The sequence below is a fragment of the Aythya ferina genome, assembly GCF_964211825.1.
Source record: "Aythya ferina genome assembly, chromosome: 4".
NCBI classification, from domain to species: domain Eukaryota; kingdom Metazoa; phylum Chordata; class Aves; order Anseriformes; family Anatidae; genus Aythya; species Aythya ferina.
Genome location: NC_140300.1, coordinates 19,856,826 through 19,880,385, shown reverse-complemented (window position 1 = coordinate 19,880,385; position 23,560 = coordinate 19,856,826). Strand labels below are relative to the sequence as shown.

Genomic DNA, 23,560 nt, shown 5'->3' with positions numbered 1-23,560 from the left:
AGAGATTTTTAATATCCCACTGAATAAGAATTTCTATTTTCGAGTAGCATTAGCACTATTGCTTTAAAATGATCTTCTGAACCATGAAGACAGATTTTGAAAACCATCTTTTGAATACGCTCACAAGCTTGTCTAACATGTTACCCTCAAGGTTAACATTTCAGAGCCAAGTACCAGAGGAATCCTTTCAGTGGTGACACACAAATTGAGACTACACAACTTTCTGCTGGCATACAGACTGTGGTAGATATTAGCTTTTCTCTCCCTTTGCTGTTAACATTTGCTGTGTGTCAAATCAACAGATTCAGGCAGATAGTTTCTGAAAGTTATTGCTAAGATGAAATGCTACTCTTCTTACTCTTAAAAAGACTTCTTCTACTCTTAAAAAGACTGTCAATAGTGGATATGCAATAAACAGATGCACAAAGATAAAAATTCTCTACAAGAGGTTTATATATGTATCATACACTATTTTTAAGTCATTTTGGACTAAATATACTGCATCACATTATCTCCTGCCTACATATAACTTTCTGTGAAGAATACTCTTTGAAAGGTGATGGGAAGGAAGCTCTTAAAGGGGGCATCCGGATGATCTTGGCTTCTGAAATGGATTAAAAAAAAAAAAAAAAAAAAAAAAAACAACACATTTAAAGCAGATGTTGGCATTTACAATGTCTGTTCTTCAAACAAGCATGTTCCTGTTTTTGAAAGTTGAAAAATGTCTAAAATTTTATATATATATATATAAATTTCTTCATGATGGTAGTATTCTTCCTTATATACATAGTATCTATAGGCTCTATCTATAGTATACATAGTCTATATAGGCTCTGATAACAAATAGATAATGTATTGTGTGTTCAGAGTACATTTTTTGGATATTCAAACTATATACAAGAAAATTACTATAAAATAACTGCTTCATAACAAGAAATTACTTGTGTGTGATTAGAATTAGAATCCATATATGTGATTAGAATTAGGAAAAAGTCATCTTTATTTGGTTGTTAGAGGGCAGATTGTTGTTTGAGATCAAAATAAGAATAACATCACATGGCACCTTGGATCAGATCAGCTCTATGTCAGTTAATACAATCCTTTATGTCCAAACTCCAGATCTTAAAACCTGTACATCACTTAATTAAGTAAAGCATGGAAGGTCTTGAAGATGAAAGTTGCTGGTGCTGTCTGAAATTATAGAACACAGCTTTGAAGTGTAATAGAACAAATAAGGGATCACAAACAGGAAAAAAAAATCCGTTTAAATTGTGTCATAGAATGGGTCAGCTCAGCAGGAAGTATCATTTGTCTGTGAGACAGTTTAAAGCCTCCTTGCATTACTTATGTTCAAGCTCTGATGATTTAAAAGATTCTTCTCTGCCTTAGATTTCCACAGCACTTTCTTACAAAACTCCCTCACCAACCAAAGAGAAGTATTTTAAAAATGCTAAGCGTGCTTTCATGGTGGAAGCTTAAGAATAACTCAGTTAGGTCTGTTGTAGCAAATGCTACTGGTACAGCAACAGTCTGAGTGCTATTCTCAGCCCAGATATTTTGTTAATATTTTTGCCTCTTACTCAAGAAATTTTGAAAGCATTTTCAGGAGCTCCTGAAATCCCTAACATGGCATGTAGTAGCACTTATTATTTAGCAACATTCAGATTTTGAAATAAACTGTTTTTTAAAGGTGTACAAATAAGAAAAAATAATGTAATTCTTTCTCTCCGCTCTTGTTTTTTGTTGTTGCTGTTGTTTTGAGAAAACTTTCTGGCCTTTTCATAAGAGAAATACCTGAAGCTTTCATATGAGATATTATTTACATTATAACAATGTGCAGGCATGAACCCTCCCTTTGCCACACAGAAAACAGAATAAGCGTAAACCACGAGACACAGGTTGAATTCAATAAATACCAGAAGAGGCAAACAATATTTTTGCTCAGTAGATAAAGATTCACTTGATGAAATATAATTAAATAAGTCTGAAAATTGCTATATTAAATATTGTAATACAGATAGTTTACTTGCTACTCACAATGTTATTTTCAGGATGGGACAGAAATTTAAAGGACTGAAAAGTATTACTTATTACAACTTTGGCGAAAATCATAAGAAAAACAGTCTGACCAAAAATTAAAAAAAAAAAAAAAAAAAAAAAAAAAAAAATTAAAGCAAGCAAAGATATCTCTTTTGATATCTACAAAGGAATAGGTAGCAAAGGATAAAAGATAAAAGACAAAATTCCTACTACACTGCTGAATTCTTTCAGAAGGTTGTCACTATTTTTACTGACCTAGGTAAAAAGGGGTTCTCTTTAGAAGTGTCATCTTAAAATATAAAAATAAAATTATGATACAAAAGAGTTAGTTATTTACTTTTAATATGACAAAGAATATACACTTTTAATCTTGGAGATTTTAACAGGCCAGTTGGATTGTCTCATCACTAACAAAATCTCTTGCATCTTCTGACCCTGCTTCAGCAGTGGTTTTGGATCAGATGATCTCGAGAGGTCCCTTCCAGCCTCAGCCAGTCTGTGATTCTTTGGTAGCCACTTTATATATCACAACTTCATCTTCTCAATACTGGGTTAGGGTCATTATCTTGAGAGGCTTTATCCACATTTTACAGGTGGGAGATTAAATTTACGATAATCACAGATTTCAACCACTGACATAGAGAGGAAAGAATGCACATCTTTTCTTCCACATAATGTCATATTAAGTCACCTGATGTCCATGTTCTACCAGTAATAAAGAACAGACGTGTTAGTGGGGCTGCTCCAAAAAGGGTCTCACTGGAGATTTTTACCCTGCAGACCAGGCATACTGAAGGGACATCAAGCCTTCTCTACTGACAGGAGGCCTTAGCATGTGTAGTGCCATGGAGAGGGAGCATATAGAATATCATTGAATTTAACCCCTTTTCCTTATCTCCCTCGTCTCTTCTTCTGATTTAAACAGAAGCTTAAATGATAAAAAAAAAAAAAAAAAAAAAAAAAAAAAAAAAAAATGGAGATATAGTGGAGATACAGGGGAAGGGACTGCTGACCTCATTTCAAGGAGAATTACTTTTTCTTCCCAACAGCAATGCTATCTTACTCTGGAATGCTATGTCACCAGGTTACATCTTTCTTGGTGGTAGTACTTTCCAAGTGAAAAAAAATAGGAAGTCTTGGGAGCCTGCCAGTCTTGCAAATAGACTGAATGACCTGTTTCACTGAAGTAAAATCTCACATTCTTTTTGACTGAAGGCACATCGGATGATTTTGAAATGATCACATAAGAGCAAGATAAGGCTGTTCTGGCAATTATATTGCAGGAAATAAGGAAAGGTACCTGGGCTAATAACAGCAATTTACAAAGTTCAGGAAGGAGGTGCCTGAGGTTTAAAAAGTCCACAGTTCAATTAAATGCTAGAACAAGTGCTGCAAAGAATAGGATTATCAAAGTTGGAAATGATTTTTAGGCCTCAACAGGAAAGAAAAGTATAACCTACAAACTTTATTTCTTGCTTAAACTAGCAACCTATATAATTACTCTATAGATTGACACAAAACAATTGGCTTTCTAAAATCTGCTGTGAGTATACAGCAACCTCAGGCTCAACTTAAAAATAGATGTAAGGAGCCAGCCATGAGGTCAGCAAGTTTTGACTGCCTTTTGCCCCTGCATCCATATCTCTGAAAACAGAAGATGTGCCACTTTAGAAAACACTGTATGCAGCTCTTTGACACCAGGAGCTGCTTTAGTGTTCCCAGTCCAATAGCATCTTTGGGAATAAAGTTTGAGAAGGGCTGTGAGAAAAGAAGATGTTCAAGGCTGTAAGGGTAAATGCAAATGAGACAAACTTGAATTTTTATTTATTTTTATATATATATATATTTGTCTTTATGAGGAGAGGAGATCTTGAGTGACAAAAGTCATATTTATAGTCTGAATATTTTCTTTTTTTTTAAATCTGTAATTAGCTATACTAAATATTTAGAGCTTAATAAATTATTCTGAATGCATGCTTATATTTCATTCGCATCACAGCCTTGTGCAAAATCTGAAGGGCTGCACTAGCTACAAATACAATAAAAGGAATTGCTTAGTGCTGATTATTTATGTCCATGTTTTGCTGGATTGGGACCTTGGAAAACAGTCATTTCTCCCTCTTAATTTCTCATGACTTACTACAAGTGATGCTGTACCCCTCTCATGCTTCTACTCATGCAGTCAGAAGTATTTCTTCAGTAAGGAACATTGCCTTGAAGAGCTAGGTTACAATTCTGAATAGGAGGAAATTATCAGTTCACACTCTTTTTAAAACTATTCTGCACCATTAAAAATTGTTTCTGTCTGTTCTTATTTTTCAGCAAGAAGCAGTCCACTACAAGGTAGCTTAAACACATGCGGTACAATTGCCTTCAACAAGATACCTTCCCAGTACAGTCACTTCTCTGACAATTCTTTTATCAATCTATAACTGAATTGTATGAGATTAAGAAATATAAAATAGAGTGCATGCCTGCTCCCAGTTTCCGTGAAATGCATATTTTTTCTGATAGACCAATTGAGAGGAATTAAAAGCAGATTTAACATTTCATAAATATGTCATCCAATCTGTCAGAATAAAATCCTAATACTTAAACCATTCTATATGAAAGTCAGCATTAATTACTTACCAAAATGTCAATATCAATTACTTAATGAAATATTCAAAATGGCATCTCACTAAAGATAACATGATCTTTAAGATCTAATTCAGCTAAGTTCTACTTCAAGCCGCACTGTCACTGATGGGCGACAAAATTTATGCTCTGTTACACATTTTTTCTCCCTCATTGTCACTCTCTCCCTCTTCTCTGATCTTGGTTCCCTTCTTTTTCTCATGAGGTGTCACTTTCTTTTTTGTCCAATGGTGTTTGTATCATATTTTGCACAATCTAATACACAACATTTAAATCTTACAGCATTCTAATTCTACCTTAGCCATAACAAGAAAAATTACCTCCTAAGGGAATAACTGGGCTTCCTGTTATACACTCATAGGTGTTTTACTTCAACTACAAGTTGTCAGTGTCATTGCAGAAATATCTAAGCCAAATTGTAAATAATTTTGTCAATGTCCATAAAGATCCCCTAGACAAAGTTTTACCTGGGAGCATGAAATGACACCTCCAGATAACTGAACATATTTTTTAAAATGTCTTGTAACAAGAAATCCATAATCCAGTGATACACATTTTTTTTCATACTGATTTTTTTTTTTTTTTTGCCTAAACTAAGGCAAAATATCTTTGTGTGCTTCCCATTTTAAGCCACTATAATTATTTACTCATGCTGACTGGCAGAAGAATTACAGTCTTGTTATCAGGAAACATAACATATGGAAGGGAACAGACCCACATGAGGCATCAAATTTACTCCAGTCCATTATCAAAAAAGCAAACCTGAGCTAGAAGAACCAATGGAAAAATCTGTAAAATAAGAAATGCTATGAGACAGATGGTTTTATACTAAACCGCATGTGGACCTCATTTACTCAAGGGTAGAATGTCATAAAATGAGGCTCGGTGAGTTCCAGACTTGGTCACTGGCTTCTGGGCAGCTACATGAAGACCATAGCTCTCCATTAGACCTCAGCTTCTCCATCTAGGAAATGAGGGTGAAGCTAGCTCTCCTGTAAGATGATTTGGAAGCTATCAAAGAAGGTTCAATATATATTACCTCTGCTTTTATTAAGACAGAAATTGTTCAATTCATCAAATTTTCCTTTTGCTGCATTTTATGTGATTCATCCTTCATTTAGTTATATGGTATCGTAACATTTATTTGATATACAGAAGCTGATGATTTTCTTGAAATATTACACCCCTGCACAACAAAATGTTTAAATGTCCTTAAATCTAAGCACACATGTGGTCCCTTTAAAGTGAAAGGAACTAGTCTCATGCTAAGATTATGCATCCGCTTAAGTACATTGAGGCATGGTGATAATATAGTTGAATCAAATGTCTCATTATTCATTTAGATATTCTAAAATAAATGAACATAAAAGAATATTAAACAATCACAAGTGTTTTTTTAAGATAACTGTACGAGTCTGTGATAGCTGAACACTTAACTCCATTACGATGCTTTGTGAATCCCAAACTTTTTCACTAATCCTCAAAACTGTAGTAAGACTTTATTTTACAAGCCGTGTTAAACATGATAAATAACAGGTTTTATAAAAGTCTGATGACTGGAAGTGCTTCTGGTAAATTCTCCAGAAGGGTTTAACTTTAAGGGTTTAACTTTATGGGAGCATGTGCAGTTCACAAGTTGTAATGCTTGTGTGGAGTTCTGAAGCTGTTATAACCATACCCACATACGACTGCATCACAAGTGCAGCTGGACCAGTGCTGCCCCCACTTCAGCTGGATTGTGGTTATAGAAGTTACAGTTAATCAGTTGCCCTGCTCTGCAACTGAGTTGTAATTGCAGCAGTCGTTTTACTCATACAGCAAGCCCTGGGCGAGGACTGGATCCAGCTGGGCTACAGACAGAGGAGGGGAGCCTTGGAGCCTACTGTGCGTTGGTTGTGCTCAGCAGTGCTAATGGGGAAGGAAAGACATCAATCAGCTGAAGAGAATGTGAGCTTTTCTCCTTGATAATCAACGCCTAAAGCATATGTTCTAGGTGGATGTTGAAGTGAAAGGAAAATCTTTGCATCTTTTTCAGGCAGATCTCAGCATGCCAAAGAAAGCAGCCCTTGAGGGGGTTGAATCCACACATCACAGCATAAGACAGGTGCAGTCAATACACAGAAAAAGGTCACCTTCCTTCAATACCTTCCACCCCTCTCACAGCAAGTGAGAATCAGCGATGGCCTCTGTCCACTATATCCTGCATGGTGTTGGAACGTTAAATCTACAGGCTACCCTTTATTTGCAATGTAATCTAATTCCTTATGATTTGTTGGTGGGATGTGTTATAAATACGTTTGCTTATTAGTATGTCACATTTACAGAGCTAGACTGTGCTAGCCATTACTCTTGCAAAGCCTGGAAAACTTTCTGTGGTCACTGACTTGGAAAAAATAAAAAACAATTATGTAAACCATAATAAGTGTAAGGAACAATCTTGAATAGATGGGTATTATTATTTTTAATGAGAACTAGCCATAATCAGTATTTCTAGATGTATTGACAGATAACAGCTTTTAAATAAGAAAAGCAGAGTACACATTATTTAAAATCGTGTATGGAAAAAAAAGCATTGTCCACCTATTAGCCAACAGCTTTAAATCTAATTTTGAACAAACTGCAGAGAATGATTAAATGACAAAGTACTTTATTAATGTGTTTTTCTTTTCCATAATGCTACTTTTGTTTGCTGAGCTTGCTGTCTGTAAACAACTTATAATGCTCACTTTTGATTTAAACAGTGCGAACATTTCTGCATTTACTGCAATAATACAGGGTGAGCCATAACACCGTAAAGTAAGACATAAAAGCAATTTGTTCTCTATATGATATTGATTTTTAAATAAATGAGTAGGGTTTGTGCTTATTCCATGCAGAAAGCAAAAACAAAACTAGAATTAATAAAATTACACATACAGCTTTTCCAGACTTTTCTAAAGCTGAGCACTAGTTGTGGAAAAGGTTTGTGGATACATTTTTCAAACCCACAGAATACTATCACATCTTCACTGAAGTGCTCCAGGAAAAAATAATTCACATTCTTCTTAAAACAGTAACATCTGTTCCTCTAAATGAATACTAACATGACAATTTATGGACAAGGCAAAGTTTAAAAAAAATGAATGGTTTATTGCATATAGTTTGCCAATATATGAAGCTTCATCATGAAATTCTATTTTCCTTTCAGTGTTATATTTCCAGACTAACTGTAGCGAAAATCCTAGAAATCACAGCATCTTTATTTTTTCCTCTGAGCTCACGGGCCCAGAGTACCAAGCATTTTGAGTCAAGAAGCAGCTGTTTCCTGATTATCCAAAGCACAGTTATCTCAGAAAGAATATTGGAGAATTGGTGATCCAATTATTTTTTTTTCTTACTAGCTCTTCCCTGACTCCCATGTCTGATATTAAGGACAGGCAGAGAGATATTTTTATGGCAGTAATTGTCTTCTCATCTATCACTGATAGAGATATAACTGTAAAATGCCTGGAATATTTCTGCAAGGAAGTTCCAGTAAAAAGAAAAAAAAATCCTCAAAATAGGTTTTAAGATTACAGCTAAGTGATAAACAGCTTCCTGGGTTTGGCAAAGGAAAACAAAGAAAACCATATGGATAACTTAATTCACAAAGGGAAAGGGGGAGAAAATACAGTGAAAAGGTCTCAAGGGCTGAGGTAAATACAGGGAGATCACTCACCAGTCACTATCATGGGCAAAGTAGACTCAGCACAGGGAGATTAGAGGAATTTATTACCTATTACCAACTAGGTAGAGAAGTGAGAAACAAACAAAATAACTAAAAACACCTTCCCCCTCTCTCCACCCTTTTCCACCTCCTCTCCCCAAGCAGCACAAGGGAATGGGGGCTGCAATCAGTCCCTGGCACTTCATCTCTGCCACTGCTTCATGGTCACTCTCTACCCCTTCTCCATATACAGTCCCTCCCACAGGATGCCATCCTTCCCAAACTGAGCCTGTGTGGGTTTCCCATGGGCAGTAGCTCTTCAAGAACTGCTCCCACAGGGTCCATACCACAGGGTCCATCCCCCAGGAGCAAACTGCTCCAGCACAGGTCCCCCACAGGTGGGCGGCAGCTCCCCCCAGACCTCCTGCTCCTGCATGGGCTCCTCTCCAGGGGCTGCAGTGTGGAGATCTGCTCCATGTGTGACCCATGGGCTGCAGGGGGACACCCTGCTCCACCAGGGGCCTCTCCACAGGCCACAGGGGAACTGCTGCTGCGTGCCTGGAGCACCTCCTGCCCTCCTTCTGCACTGACCTTGGGGGCTGCAGGGCTGGTTCTCACTCCTCTCTCCCAGCTGCTGTTGCACAGCAGTATTTTCCCTTTCTTAAATCTGCTCTCACAGAGGCACAAACAACATTGCTCACTGGCTTGGCTCTGGGTAGTGGCAGGTCCCTTTGCAACTAGATGAAACTGTCCCTTATATAACATGGGGTAGCTTCTAGGTTTTTCTTGCAGAGGCTACCCCATGCAGCCTCCCGCCACCAAAACCTTGCCACATAAACCCACTACAGGTGTTTTCTTTTCTTCTGTTTGTAAAAATAGCAAATGAGAAAAGATCGTGTTCACCAAACTGAGGAAGATCATATCCCACTTTTTCCCAGAAGCCTATTGATTTGATGCTGTGGGTGACCTGTGTTCATTCCAGCTTCTCAATAACCAGAATTTACTACATTTTTGATTGATGTTACCAACAGAGTGCACAGAGATCTATGCTGGGGTTGCACATTGCTGTCACTGAAAGAATTATGAACTTCACTCAGAAAAGAGAAGCAGCAATATATTTATTGATGAAAACAGAGATTTAGCAAAGCTTAATCATGAATAAGATGATGATTTAACAAAGCTCTAATGGTAAACGTGACATTAACAAGATCCGTGATGTCAAGGTCACTTGATTATATACTGCATAGGGGACAGGGTCAGACTAAAAGCATCAGAGAGACCCTCACATTAAGTTACAAGGTTCAAAATGAAGTCCCTTTTGCCATCCAAACTCCAAAGAGTCAAGATACAACTGGATCCTATCCCAATCCCAGATTTAACGATTTATGCCTAAAGGATTATATGCACAATCAATCCTTTCTATCACTCAGATAAGACTACAAAGCTTCAGCATGCTTAGCAAATCACTTGCAAAGTTTCAACAAGCTAGCTATTAGTCACTTACCCAGTATCTGTCAGAGGTAAGGAATCTCTCAACCTCAAGGAGTAACCTTGAGTCATCTCTCTCTTCAAGAAGATCCTGGCACACAGCCTGCAGTACAGGAGAGCTCAATGGGCTGTGGGATGTTCCCTGTTTATGGGGTAAGATGATTGACTATTAGTCATATTTACATACCAGTCATATATATATATATATATATATATATATATATATATATATATATATATATATGGTTGGTACATGCTTCTATAGCCCTTGGATCTATCTCCCCCAAATCCACTTGGAGCCTGGTTCAACTGTCATGACCAGACGTATTCTTCATGTTTGCCTGATGGTTATCATCCATGCAGGGCTATGGGTGAAGGGTTAGATTAGGGGTGGCCCAGGGGAGTACACCACCACAGCTGTTCAATATGGATATGAATATGAAATAAACAGTATGGAAAAAAAAAAAAAAAAAAAAAGGATGAGTAATAAGGTAACATAGATGTCAGACATAAAATTACTCATTACAGTTAAATTTAAAACTGCAAAGAATCAGATCTGAAGATTTTGAATGAATAGACAGATCATGGCAAATCAAATGACTTGACGATAAGTGAAAAGAATTGTTCATGAGGAGAAAATCCTAAGTGTGCCTGTAACAGAATGGTCTCTGAATGAGCTACAACTCAAGAAAGATATCTTGGAGTCACTGTGGATGGCTTTCTGAACTACAGTTTGTAACCACTATAGTTAGCAGTAGTCAAAAAAAAAAAAAAAAAAAGGAAACAAAGAAAATAAAACTATAGCACCATGTAAATACAGAGTCTGTTCATTCCTTGAACGATATATAAGGTTTTAGTTATCCCATAGCAGAAAGGAATGGCAAAAAAACTGCCAGGGGATTGGAGGCTTTCTATATGAGAAAAGACTAAGCAAACTAAGATTTTTCAGCTTGGAAAAAGACTTTCTGAAGAAAGGAAGACTTACGATGTCTTGGAAAACTGTTTTATAAGGAAGAAATAGTTACAACAACAATACATATTACTCCAGTCTTTGAGTCATTAATCGTACACGGAGGGTGAATAGGAAATTATTATGACAGTTTATAGGATATTAAATATAACACTTAGTAATAACAATTAACAATGTATATAATTATAACAACGTAACAATACACTATAACAATTAATTATAGGCACTTTCTACAATTATTACAGCATTATTAAACTATGGGACAGCACCACACAATGCTGTGAAAGCTGAAAGTGATTTCCAGAAAGGACTGGAGAAATTCCAGGGCCATCAACAGCTAGTAAACATAATGCTTTTGGTCCAGTATGGGCTGCAGAAGTTCTATTTGTTTGACAGACAATGAGAGAAAACCTAGGAAAGACATTTTATCCTTTGGCTTTTTAAACTCTAAGTATCCAATAATGGTCACTGTCAATGAAAGACCACTCGTCTAATCAGTGAAAGACACTGATCTTCAGTTTGACCCAATATGGCAGTTTTTGTATTCTGTTGCCTATAAGGTCCTGTAGGAAATGAAAGCAGACGTGTATTATTAAAGTAGAGATGTATATAGAGAAGAGCAATCTGAAAAAAAAAAAAAAAATAAGAAAGTATAAAGTATCAGTGTTAGAATCAAAAATGTTTTATCAAATTATGTCCTGTAAATTCAAAGGTTTTACACAACAGGGATGTTTTCATGAAAATCCATCCCACAAGTTAACTGCACAGCCAATGTTAGAGTCCCAACCTCTTGTAAAAGACAAAACATGCTTTTTAGTGCCTCTGAAAGCATGTAATTTCATTTATGATCTCCTAAAAAGTTGTTCTAGTAGGAAGAAAAAACCTCTAAATTACATTATCTATTTTCTAGCAGGTTATACAGCTGGATCATTTGTTTTTGAAAAACAATGAGTTACATTAATCAATAGATTTTGACTCAGTGTTCCTCCACTCTTTTATTACAGCTGATTGCAGACTATAACTCTTTCCAGAGACAACTCTAAGGCTTGGAGAACATTAGATGATTTTCCTCTCAGTAAGGATTTTAACTACTCAGGAATAACCTTCAGAATTTTAACTCTATCACAAATCAGGACATACTCTGAACTGTGGTCCAGGTGGTGCCATCTGTTCTACACAGTCCCCTTTACTTGTGCAGAGTGCGAGAGAGCGACAAAGTCTAGGCTATATGGGAATGCTGAAATTAAACAGAGCCACCGGCTATACTACATCTATGTCAGACAAAATAGCAGTTTGGGCTTGTAATAATAGAATAAAAACCATTCAGTCAAATGTCAGTATTAAATGATTTTAATTTTTGAAATCTTGATGTTGATCAGGATGATACTTACAATATTTTGGACCCTTTGAAGCCATCAATTATTTTGTCACTAGTGTCAGTGGGGCCAGGGTTTCACCTCCAATCTCCAGGAAATAAATATTTCTGAAAGGAATTATCCTGAAAGAAAGGAGAGAAAATATTTTGACACAGAGAGGAGATATAATGACTAACTTGGCAATGTTTGCTTATGCATTCTGCTATATGAGAAGTATCTCAGATGTAATCACTTCAAATTATTATTTTGAAGTCATATTTACTGCTGATCTCCTTTCTCAGAATCCTTGACAGTTCTTGTCAATAATACAGAAACCTAATATTTACACAGGATTTATTACAGTCGATGTAGGAACAGAAACAAATCTTAATTGGTTATATAACACTGATTTTCTGTGAAACTTAGACAAGGCAAGTTCTGAGGAACTTGCTCAAAATGACCATCTTTCTCAAGCTTATTTTATTTTTGTATGTTGGAATGATCGCTTTGCTGTGATTTCTGTTATGTTGTCTCTATTATTTTCTTACTCTCCTAGCTATGTTGTGACCTTCCCCACAGAGAATATCTCCGTTTCCTTGACTAGTGAAGCCCTAGTTCCTGTACCTAACTCTGTCTACCATGAAGTGATTGAAACCCTGGCCTCATTGTTTTCTGCTGCCAACCGCACAGCAGGCACTGGTAGGCAGGGCTCCTACACTTGGGGCTTCCTTGTGTTTCATCCAAGCAGCTGTATATTTCCACAGGCATGTTCTTTGCTGTTTGGGAATCTCAAATAAGACCGCTGTTTCTTGAGCCTTACTCTTCCTCTGAGTTATCAAAGTACCTTCAAGTTAATAAAAAGCTGCATTCCAAAATTTAAAATAAAAAGAAGTGGAGGTCTCTGTTTTAATGTAGAATGCTACATTAAATGTAGATTTAGTTGTTTGTGATCTCATGGACATTGCTACAAATTTCAGGCGTATTTTTAAAAGAATACTGTAATTCTGAAAATAAATTTTGCATGTAAAGTTGGTACTTGTTGGTACAATCTGCCTCTCTCTCTTCGGTATTATATCTGAATTAAAAATAAAGAAAAACAGCTTTGGTCTGGGTCTCAGGTGCCTATATTCATAAGATTTAAATGAAATTGCACTTCTTTTCTCCATTTCCCTTTGAGGGCACTAGCCCAGTCAGCCCTACTGGAAAGGAAAGGGCTACAAGAAACAGAAAGAGAGGGAAAACAAAAAAGTCTGGGGGGGTATCAATGGAAAATATGACAGAATTTGGGGGTTACAAAACTGAAAATGAGTTAAAAGGGTGCAGACGGGGACCTGAGGCAGAGCGATCCTGACAACACCCATTGCCCCTGAGGGTGTCTGCAGAGATATGTCTGTCTGTATATACAGAGCATGTGTGACTGGGATCTTCCTCTCACTGCAGAAAGGGCATGCACCAGGGGACCCCACAAACCACACCATTAGCACACCTGCACCCACTTCTCTGAGGAGGATCTTCCCAGCCAACGTCCCCAGTCAGCTTGAGCATGAGATCCAGGAATCCAACCTGCTTCGCCAGGATTGCCTACTTCTCAAGGGGGAAAGATGTCTTCTTGTCTTGTGTTACTTTACATAGTGTCTAAATACCTTGGCAGCGAGTCTGCCCATTAGTGCCTTTTCCATTGCTGGTGAATTCATGCCATTTAGATCAATGGGAGTTTTAAATCAATGGAATCTGGATCTTTATGTATGCTATATCTGTATAGTTAGCAGTGCAGTTGCTGATAAACTTCACAGCCACTCAGATACTCACAGGTTTCTTCAAAAGTACTTGCCTCTAGATAAACAGAAACACAAAGATTTGCACAGCGCTTTCACACTGTTTCTGACCACCAGATCCTTTTATGTCCCTCTATGAGAATGCCCAGCTGAAACTCCTTATGGTTTTTGTCTTATGCAGTGCAAAACAGCACAGTCCTCCCAGTTTTAAACCAAGACATTGAGTATTGTATTGCCTACATCAGCCATGCTTACTCCAGCTGGTTTAATGCAATTTGTTTCCTGTAATTTCAGTTTTCCTTTCTGGAACATGTAATCAGAGAGAAACATTGGCCAGATGTCATCTTAAAATTGGACTATTCTAGTCTATTAATTGCTGGGTAAAAGGTAAAATACATGAAAACAAAGGTTTAAAACTCCAGAAAGGAGTACAGCATTCCTTTTTTACCTAAAGCTGTAAAGAACTTTCTCAGTGCTGACAGACAGAAAAGCAATCATTAAGCTCAGTCAGCTGGTTATATAGTATTATACCTTGTTTTAAAGCAAGTTGTATGGGTTTTGTCCACAATTTGTCACTTCCCAGCTTGATATTTCACAGATTATACTAACTTTGTCAGAACTTATTCTAATTCAGAAAATGACAAGTATAAAAACCTGTGCCCTTGCTGAAAAATTGCATCCAGGCTTAAATCTAGATAATTATACCCCTGAGCGGTAACTGGCATTAGTATTTCTACCTGCAGCTGGTCAGGTTTTGGACTGTGAACACACATGAAGGACTAATTGCAGCAGTTCTAAATACTGCTACTGTTGTTAGGACATTACATTGGCATGAGAGAGCTAACCGGTACACTGAGAGCAAAACCAGGTACAGAGATCAGACAGCAAGTCATCGTACTATACTTGATTTCATTGCTTCATAAGAAATGACACCAGTCATTTCTTACTGCAAACTCCCACTCAGCCCATCCTTCTCAAAACTGTCATTGCAAACTGAGGGACATTTTCAATGAATATCGTAGAATATCCCGAGATGAAAGGGACCTATAAGGATCATCAAGTCCAACTCCTGGCTCTACACAGGACCACACAAAAAGCAGAGGTCTGAGAGCATTGTCCTAATGCTTCTTAAACTCCATCAGGCTTGGTGCCGTAACCACTGCTCTAGTGAGCCTGTTCCAATGTCTGATGACACCCCCAGTGAAGAACCTTACTTTCTATGTATATTGTACTTAAATCAGAGAATAGCCTAATGAGGCTTCTGACTTGCTTTCAGTAAATTACTTCAGACTGATTAAATGTCTTTGTTATAGTTATAAATAGTATTCATAGGACCCTTATTCTCTTCTAATCCTAGGCTATGAACAATAGAGATTATCCTCTAGATTAACTGTCCTATATCTGAACCAGAAACAATGCTCGCTCGGAATTTAATTCTGGAAAAATGCAGATTCTTATGATTTCATTATGTTTGTTACCATTTGTTCAAATAACAAACGTACACTCTTTGACTTCATGAATAATTTACCTTTTAAAGAAAATAAACATGGCCTGCAATTAGGGAGGGGGACATCACAAGGTCTGATTCATATGCTAATCCAAACTTATACTTGCATAACTCTGTTGAACTCCATGGAGTTACAGTGACTCAGAAATGGAATAACATAATGACAAATTAGGCCCAGCAGAGTTTAAAACGGCCTTCATCTTATTTGAAATTGCATGACTGAAACTCAGGTGAGCTAGATCCCACAAAAAGGCCATAAAGGAGAATCTCAGTGCCACACCCCGAGAACTGTAGGAAAAGAATTTGGGTGAAATTAAGTAATGCAAAAACTCAAAGTTATACCTGTAGGAACTATAACAAATTTACAATATTCATAATATTTGAGATGGAACTGGGAGAGGGAAGATAAATCTGTAATGACTAATAATCAACAGTACAGTGTGCCCATGTGGAAAGGCAAAGTTATCTTTCAAAGGTATTATGTGAAATATTGTTGGTAGATAAGAAAGTATTCATGGCATTTATATAAAACACTTCCAAAATTTTCTTTGAAACAGTCTATCACAATTCTGGTCACTCATGTTCAAGAGCAATCACATTCTAGCTGGAATAAGTACAGGGGGTAGCAACCAGTACAATCAGAAGTTTAAGCAGCCTGTGTTACAGGGAACACTAAAAGAATTCTTGGCTTTTTGAATCTCTTAGAAAAAAGGCCAAGAGGGGATATGTTTGCTCTGTGTAAACACATCATAGAGTTAAACATTAGAGACAGAAGAGCTGTTTAAGCTAAAGGAAAAAAGTGTGCAGAAGAGTAAAACAGGTGGTCATGGAAGCAACTCGGATCAAGAATTATTAAAAGTTCTTACCTGTCAGAGGAGAGCATTTCTGAAACAGTTTTACAATAGAGGCCTTGGAGCTCTGCTGCATGGCAGTGGGCTGCAGGACAGGATGTCCCCTTGGGCAGGGACACCTCTCAAGGTCATGCCTGATGCAGAGACCCCTTACTCCTTGTGAGAGATTCCTTGCTGTAACAGATCCTTGGTAAGTACTTACTAAATTCTGTAAGCTTCGTTAGGATCGTCTCTTAGTTTGATTGTGCATGTATAATCCTTGAACCTTTAGACATAAACTGTTGACCAAGTCTGGGACTAGGAGTGGATGTAGCCATACCTAGGCTCCTTACCTATTCAGTTCAAGGAGTTTAGGAAGCAAGAGGATGTACTCTTAACCTCGTGGTTTGACCAGAGGTTCCCCCTGATACGTCTGACTTACCCTGTCCCCTGTGCAGTGAATAAGCATACCTTGCCATCTCCAAACTTAAGTCAATGTCTTATTTACGATTAAGCTTTGTTAGATCATTACATTATATCTGCTGCTTTCTCTCTTACAAGTGAAGTATGCAATTTCATCCACAAAAAGTTCTCACAAGGTTTAAAATAGCCAAGCTGTAGAAGCTACTTTGGGTCACTGTTTCTTACATTGGCAGAACATTAGACACATTAGACCTGGAAGATTCAAGTTTGTGTTACCTCATTCCCTTAGCTGGGAGATGGAGAGTAACTGTGCCTCATGAGATACAAACAGTTCGTTCCCACCTGCCAGTTCCTAGTGCTCTCTAGTGCTCAGGCCCTGTGTGGCAGTGGGAGAGCAGGACAAAGGGATGCTCTTTTGGTCTTTCATTTGGAAGCTCTTCTGTCTTGCACAAAATGACTCCATAGTTATGGAGCCCTGCAGTTCACCCTGGAGAAGCAAACCATGCCCCAGTAATGTGAATAATTGCTACAAAGAGCAAGAATCTCTTGACAATTTTTGCTGCTCAGTGCTTCTAATTAAGACAGAGTAAGATGTTGCTGGCCAGAAAGTTTTCCTAGTGGATATTTTAATACTGGCATGACTAGCTAGAGTTGACTATAAGATTGGGGTAGCTACCTTTGAACTTAATTTTTAAAAGTGACGCTATGCAGAAAAAAACAAGAGTACCTCTGCCCATTTATGAATTTGCCTTTTAGATAGAATGCATTTTAGCTAACTAAATTTGATTCTAAAAGGCAGAGTGCTGGAATTTAAGCCAATTTAAATAAGATTTGCTTCAGTGATTCTAAGGAATCACGTTTTACACAGAAAGGTTTTCAGCATGATAGATGGAATTTTGCACACATTTTAGCAACCTGCTCAGATTATTGCCTTATATGTTATCAAGATACAGCAGTATATTGTGTTAGCATGCTGTCAAGTTAAATAGAAAATATTCTGGTATTTCTCTTTAACAAACTCTTTCCATGTACATACTTCACTTAGGGAAAGGGGTTAATTGGTTTATGTTCACTGAAATATTTTACAGAAAACAACTTTATTGCAAAATGAAAACATCTTTTTGGGGAACTTCATGCTAGTGCTATAAGGATTGTCATTATGTTGAGCATTCAGTGGTAAATGTGTCTCACTGGAAGTGAGAAAGAAAGTCTATAAAGTCAATATACTGTCATGCCAAATATCTTCCCAAAGCAAGATGGGCTGCCAATTCCTCCTAAAGAAATCTCAAAGGGAATTAAATTATATTCTTTACTACCTAAAAGTCCCTAAACACAGGTTAGAGCAGGTTTTACAAGATGCAGTGCTTGCAATTCTATGCAAGTACATCTAAAAGAGCACCTTGTAATGCTTGCAACAGCCTCACTCTCATCTAAACCACATAGTGAGCAGCGACTAGTGACCAAGGTGAAAGAGTTCACAACAATAAACTATTAAGTAGCCTTATACAACACCCATTAAAATCAACAGAATTCTTTCCAGGAACTTCAGTAAGAACTGAATTGCATCTTTTAGGAATAATGATAAGAAATAAGGAAATAGGATCTTGTAAGATATAAAGAGGACTGGGGGTGCTGGGGTCTTGTTCCCCTTCCTCCCCCCTCCCCCCTCCCCCCTCCCCCCCCCCCCCCCGCCCCACCCCCAACAGGGCATTTTAGCTTCTGTTTACAATGGCAATTATAGTGGAGAGCATAAAGGAAAACATATATTTCAAACATGAAAAAGGACAATTTAATTCTTCATCAAGACTAAAGAAATTAAAGGAAATTTTTGGAAGTATGAAAGCACATGTTATATTAGAAATTATTCTAGTCATTTAAACATTAGGCTATTTTTTTTTATTTGCAAGGGAGCAGGTGAAGCTCCATGACTGCAGCTACTCAGAGATGGAACCACAGACTTCAAGCTCAGGAGGCCAAAATCATTTTGTTATTCACTTTGTTGCTTCAAAGCAAAGTAAGCTATTGTGTATTACTCCTTTGGCGTGAAGTGACTTTTTTTTTTTTTTTTTTTTTTGCTGTTACAAGACCATGATCCAAAGCTGCTAGGAATACTTTTTAAATTGAACAAGTCACACCAACCTGAACACTCACTGAAAATGTCTATAATCACTAAATACCTTATCAGACCTTCCTTTGTCTTTTTTTCTCCCACTATTTTCCCCAACCAACAACCACTAAGTTTCTCTGTGAAACAAAAATAAAATAAAAATTCATTTTTTAAAATTGAATATATATTTGTTTTGAGAAAACACATTAAAAAAATCTCTCCACATAAAACAGAGTATCATTGACCATTAATCTACATATTAAGGTGAATATCCAGGAGCCATTTTCCCTTTTCATCATCACTGCCACATCTCCAAGTATATTAGTCATGTAGTCTCACATTCTTGGACTATTTGCAGTATAAGAAGAAATATTTGCCTAATTCTACCTAGTGGCTTCATCTCAAGAGGACAGAAATGTTGGGTACAAATCACTTCTGTCCATGGCTGGTGGAAGCCAAAGGAAAAGCCCATTTTACTGTCTCCACTGTTCAACCAATAGTACTTCTATTTGGTGTATTGCTCAGGAAACCTCCCATTGCCTCTCTTCTTCCTAGGAGATTTTGAAGACTGTGACAGTCCATAGTCACCCTGGGGTCAGGACAAGAATTTTTCAAAGGGCTGAACAAAAGAGCTATAGAGTGAACATGAAACACAGGAGGCCTTTACCCCTTCACTGTTTCTTGCTTTGAGAGGAATGAGCTTGTCTATATAGCTAGTATGCTTACTCCTGATTGCAATGAGATCGTTAACAGCCTGGTGGCAAATTCAACTTACATATTTTGGAATTATGTCAGTTGTACTGCTTAAGTGATGCTAAAAATAGACAAGTTATTATTCATATTAAAGGTGAGCAGACATTGATCACAAGAAAATTTTATCAGCTTAGGAACAGTTAACTGCTGAATGACTGTTTTCAGACATACCCCTATATGAGTCTAAGTTTTCTAAGAAAGCATGCAGTTAAATGCACATCTGTCCTCTCTTGCATTAATGTTCTTCATACGGTGACTATTGGTTGTTTTAAAGCATGCATTATATGAGCATTTGTACTTTTACAACAAGAGATTAGAAATCTGTTCTTTTTTTGAGTCAATTTTTGCAAGAGAAGCATTTTACACTCTGAAGAGTTCTATCTAAATCACTAGAAATATCACAAGCTTCTGTACAACACAAAGATGTTAGAGTGTAATGTAAAATAATTACAATTTGGATAAGGATCAGTGAAGCCAAAATAAGTCAAGTTACTTAGAGACAATCTTTAGATTGTCTTCAGTACAATGCTTTTATATAATATATTTCAAATTTTACAATGTTTGTAGATAGCTTGTAGATGAAATTGTTCAATATTTTTCAGTAAAACATTTTTCATTTGTATATACGTACCTGCAGAGTAAATGATTTGGTGATCCCAATTAATTGCTAAGCGAAATTAATGCTGTTCAGGCAACTGCAGTTCTACATTTCTTATGTCTCAGTTGCATTCTGAATTTCTTGTAAAGCACTTCTTTTGAAAATACAATACACACACTGCGAGTTCTTCCCTTCTGAGATATCCGTATTCCAATGTAGGCACACGTGATACACAGGAAAAAATTTAGAACTGCATATCACTAGTAAAGGAATCAATGATGAAAGCCTTTCTGAAAGCAAATACATTTCAAGCAGCATTGAAAGGACCCATTTTTGACCTAAGTGGTTAGCCCAAGGGCTATTTCAGGTAGGAGGTGAAGCTGATAATAGTGTCAGGTACTTCTTCAGTGTCATCCTGTTTATTTACAAAGAATGCACAAAGTCTGGTTCCCCTGAATGCAGCAGAAATCAAACAGCAGGAGATACAGTTTCTTTGCCCATGGGGTCAAGACTCTTTCTAGCTAGCACTTAGCCCAAAAGATCTTTCTCTAAGCTTTTCACAAAACTACATTCATGATGTTTGTTCTCACTGTGTCCTCAAATGCTTTTCTCTCAACTTCTCTACCTTTTCTCTTGTTTCTCTCAGAGATAGATCCATTCACTTTTACCAAGCAGTGTCACCACAGCGTGCCCATCTAAGAAAAACCCTCCAAATCATAGGACTTCCCAGTACAAAGATGACATCTGGGCATCTCTATTTCATTTATCCAGTTCTATGTATTCTTTACCTTACACACACACACATATTTATTAGTCATGACTATCAGATTGACTAGATTTCACACAACTCATAAGCACACAAATCTCTACACATGAAAAGATGGTTTGTTTCAATCATGCAACATACTTGGAAGTATAAAAAATAAAAAATATTTTTTAAAAAAGACCAGATTTTATTGCTCTTAGGCAAGTTTGCTGGCATTTAATTATATAGTCTTATTGGGTAAATCCTAAAAGGCTCAACATACAGCTGGCAGCCTTGGAGCAGAGAAAGACGTATTTTTAAATCTTTCCAATATTAAGCTTTTTGAAGGAATGATTTCTGACATAATGTAGACAGACAGACAGTACTGCCTAAAACTGCAGAGAGGCCTCCCAGTGCCTTAGAACTAACTCTGCAGCTCCCATGCTGTTACCATGCTCTCAGTAGATTTTCCTTCCCAAATCCCTGTACCTGGTTAAGGCAGCCAGTTCTTTCAGGTACAGTGAGTATCGCTGTTTTTCTTGAACAAAGCTTTCCACTTCCAAAACTGCCACTAAAGTAAACAATATATTTTCAGCAACCATTTACATATAAAACATAAACTGTATTGATTCTATCTTGACTAATTTGTCTGAAACATATTGCTGTAGGTCCACAGACACTAGAAGAGAATTCAATTAATTGTTTCACCTCTTTCATGTATAAAAGCATAATAGAAAGTAAGTGTATAGGTGTTAATAAAAATGCCTTTTCTGTTTCTGTATGTGTCTGACTTCTTGACTGTTGCACAGCATAGCTGCAACGGACCAGCCAGAGACACAATGTGGAGGACAACTACACAGCATGTGATTTTTGTGCTGTCATCCCCAGCTGTCTATTTGCAGTTTTCATTTGCGCTGATGCTCACTGCTAAACCAGACACTTATGCTTGAAACAGCATTTTTATGGGCTTTATCTATAGCACCCTCTGAACCAGAAATCATGTGGAGTTTTTATGCAAAGGGTAATTCTTAGCCTATAGCTAGGAACAGTCATACTAAAATGCACACTCCTAAATATTAGTTTGTCAAAGGTAAGTGGCAAAAACATTAAATGAACTGTTTTGTATTAGTTTGGCCATAATGATTAATTTCTTGCTTGACACGATATTGTGGTTATAAGGCCAAATGTAGAAGATATTGGTTTTTTTTGTTTTTTTTTTTTTAGCTTTTCTTCAGGCCACATGAGTTATATTCACCAGGTTTACTTACCACCATGGGGCTTTCTCTACAAAGCAGTATTGATGATCTCACACCTGGTGAATGACAGCGAGGACCATTAGACAACCAAGCAAAGTTAATTGTCTTTTAGTATGAGCAAAGACTTCAGCATTTACTCTGTAATGTAAAGTCCATTAAAATAGAGCAAATCAAAACACAAATACTATTTTCCTTCCATTTTACCTGTGTGGAATGCTAAAATTATTATGCTCAAATTAATACCACCTTAGCTTCTCTTGCAGAGGTGGTTCTGGGTACAAGCAGCTTAGTAGGAAAGCCAGTTTAAGGACATTTTGTCCCTTTTCTCAGTCACAACCACTCTTTTCCTCCCTTGCCCCATGGTGCACCAGGTACTCCTGGCATGTTGTTTCCCAATTTTACTTCTGCTAGAATAACTATTCTGGAGATGTACAGTAAACTGGATCAGTATCTGACCTGGCATGAAATAACCCACCTTTCTGCTGTTCTAACCAGAAAACTAGCCCTAATGCTGCCAGGTAGATGATTTTGGAGCAATGTAGGGGTAGGTACCAAAGACTCTTTAAGACTCCTCTTAAAACACCTGTACCAAGGCTTGATTGTCTCCTCTTTAGAGCAGCCTTCAGAAATTAAAGGAAATCATTCTGCTGACAGCCAGGAACCTGGTCTGCGAATAGGTATGGCTTCAGTAAATTGGTAAATACATATCTTTTCTTTCTCATAAAAACACTTTCATCAGAGTAAAGATTTAATCATTTGCATTTCTTATGTTGCTCTGTAGACTGTTTCTCTCTATCCATAAATATAGGTTGTGTCTTTGTACTTTTGTTTTGCTTTTTCTGTTTTCCTAAAGGAAAGGAATTGGATATTGCAAACACAATATATGTGATATATCACATTTAACTCTGTCTAGTTATCTGCCTATTCTTCCCCTATCCTTCATAATATTTGAACCCTTCTCTCTGTATTCAGCTACGCATTAAAGAGAAGTATCAATGATAATTATGTTCCTTCAAGTATTGTGAAAATCAGCAGTTAGAGTGAAGAGTAGGGTTTAAACTGCTGTCTTGCTGAGAGAAAGGCAAACAGATTTCTGCCAGTATACACTCCATTTGGCTGCTGCTTTCCAGCCAGTCAGCAAGTGCAGCCTAGCTGGCTGATCAGTGCGCAGATAGTTCCAGACTAGGCACAGCATTGCTGTCTCTTGCTTGTAAGGGATATCATAAATGACATGAAAGAGAACTCAGCTGGAAAAGGTTAGAGACAGATGACACAAATTATAAGAGAAAACACTTCATGAGTTCAGCTGTTTGTGGAGCAGCCAATAATCTTGGACCATATGAATTACTTCATGCAAGTATGTTTCATACAATAATCTATTTTCTGGATAT

The 23,560-nt window shown here is 37.2% G+C and overlaps 1 long non-coding RNA gene across 1 annotated transcript; it reads right to left on the bottom strand.

Moving 5' to 3' along the window:
- Positions 1-9,457: 9,457 nt before the first annotated feature.
- On the bottom strand, positions 9,458-13,993 carry LOC311436279. The gene is made up of 3 exons (XR_014692719.1): positions 13,662-13,993; positions 12,212-12,318; positions 9,458-9,992 (listed from the first exon to the last, which is right to left on the bottom strand). It is a non-coding gene; the product is annotated as an uncharacterized lncRNA (long non-coding RNA).
- Positions 13,994-23,560: the final 9,567 nt, after the last annotated feature.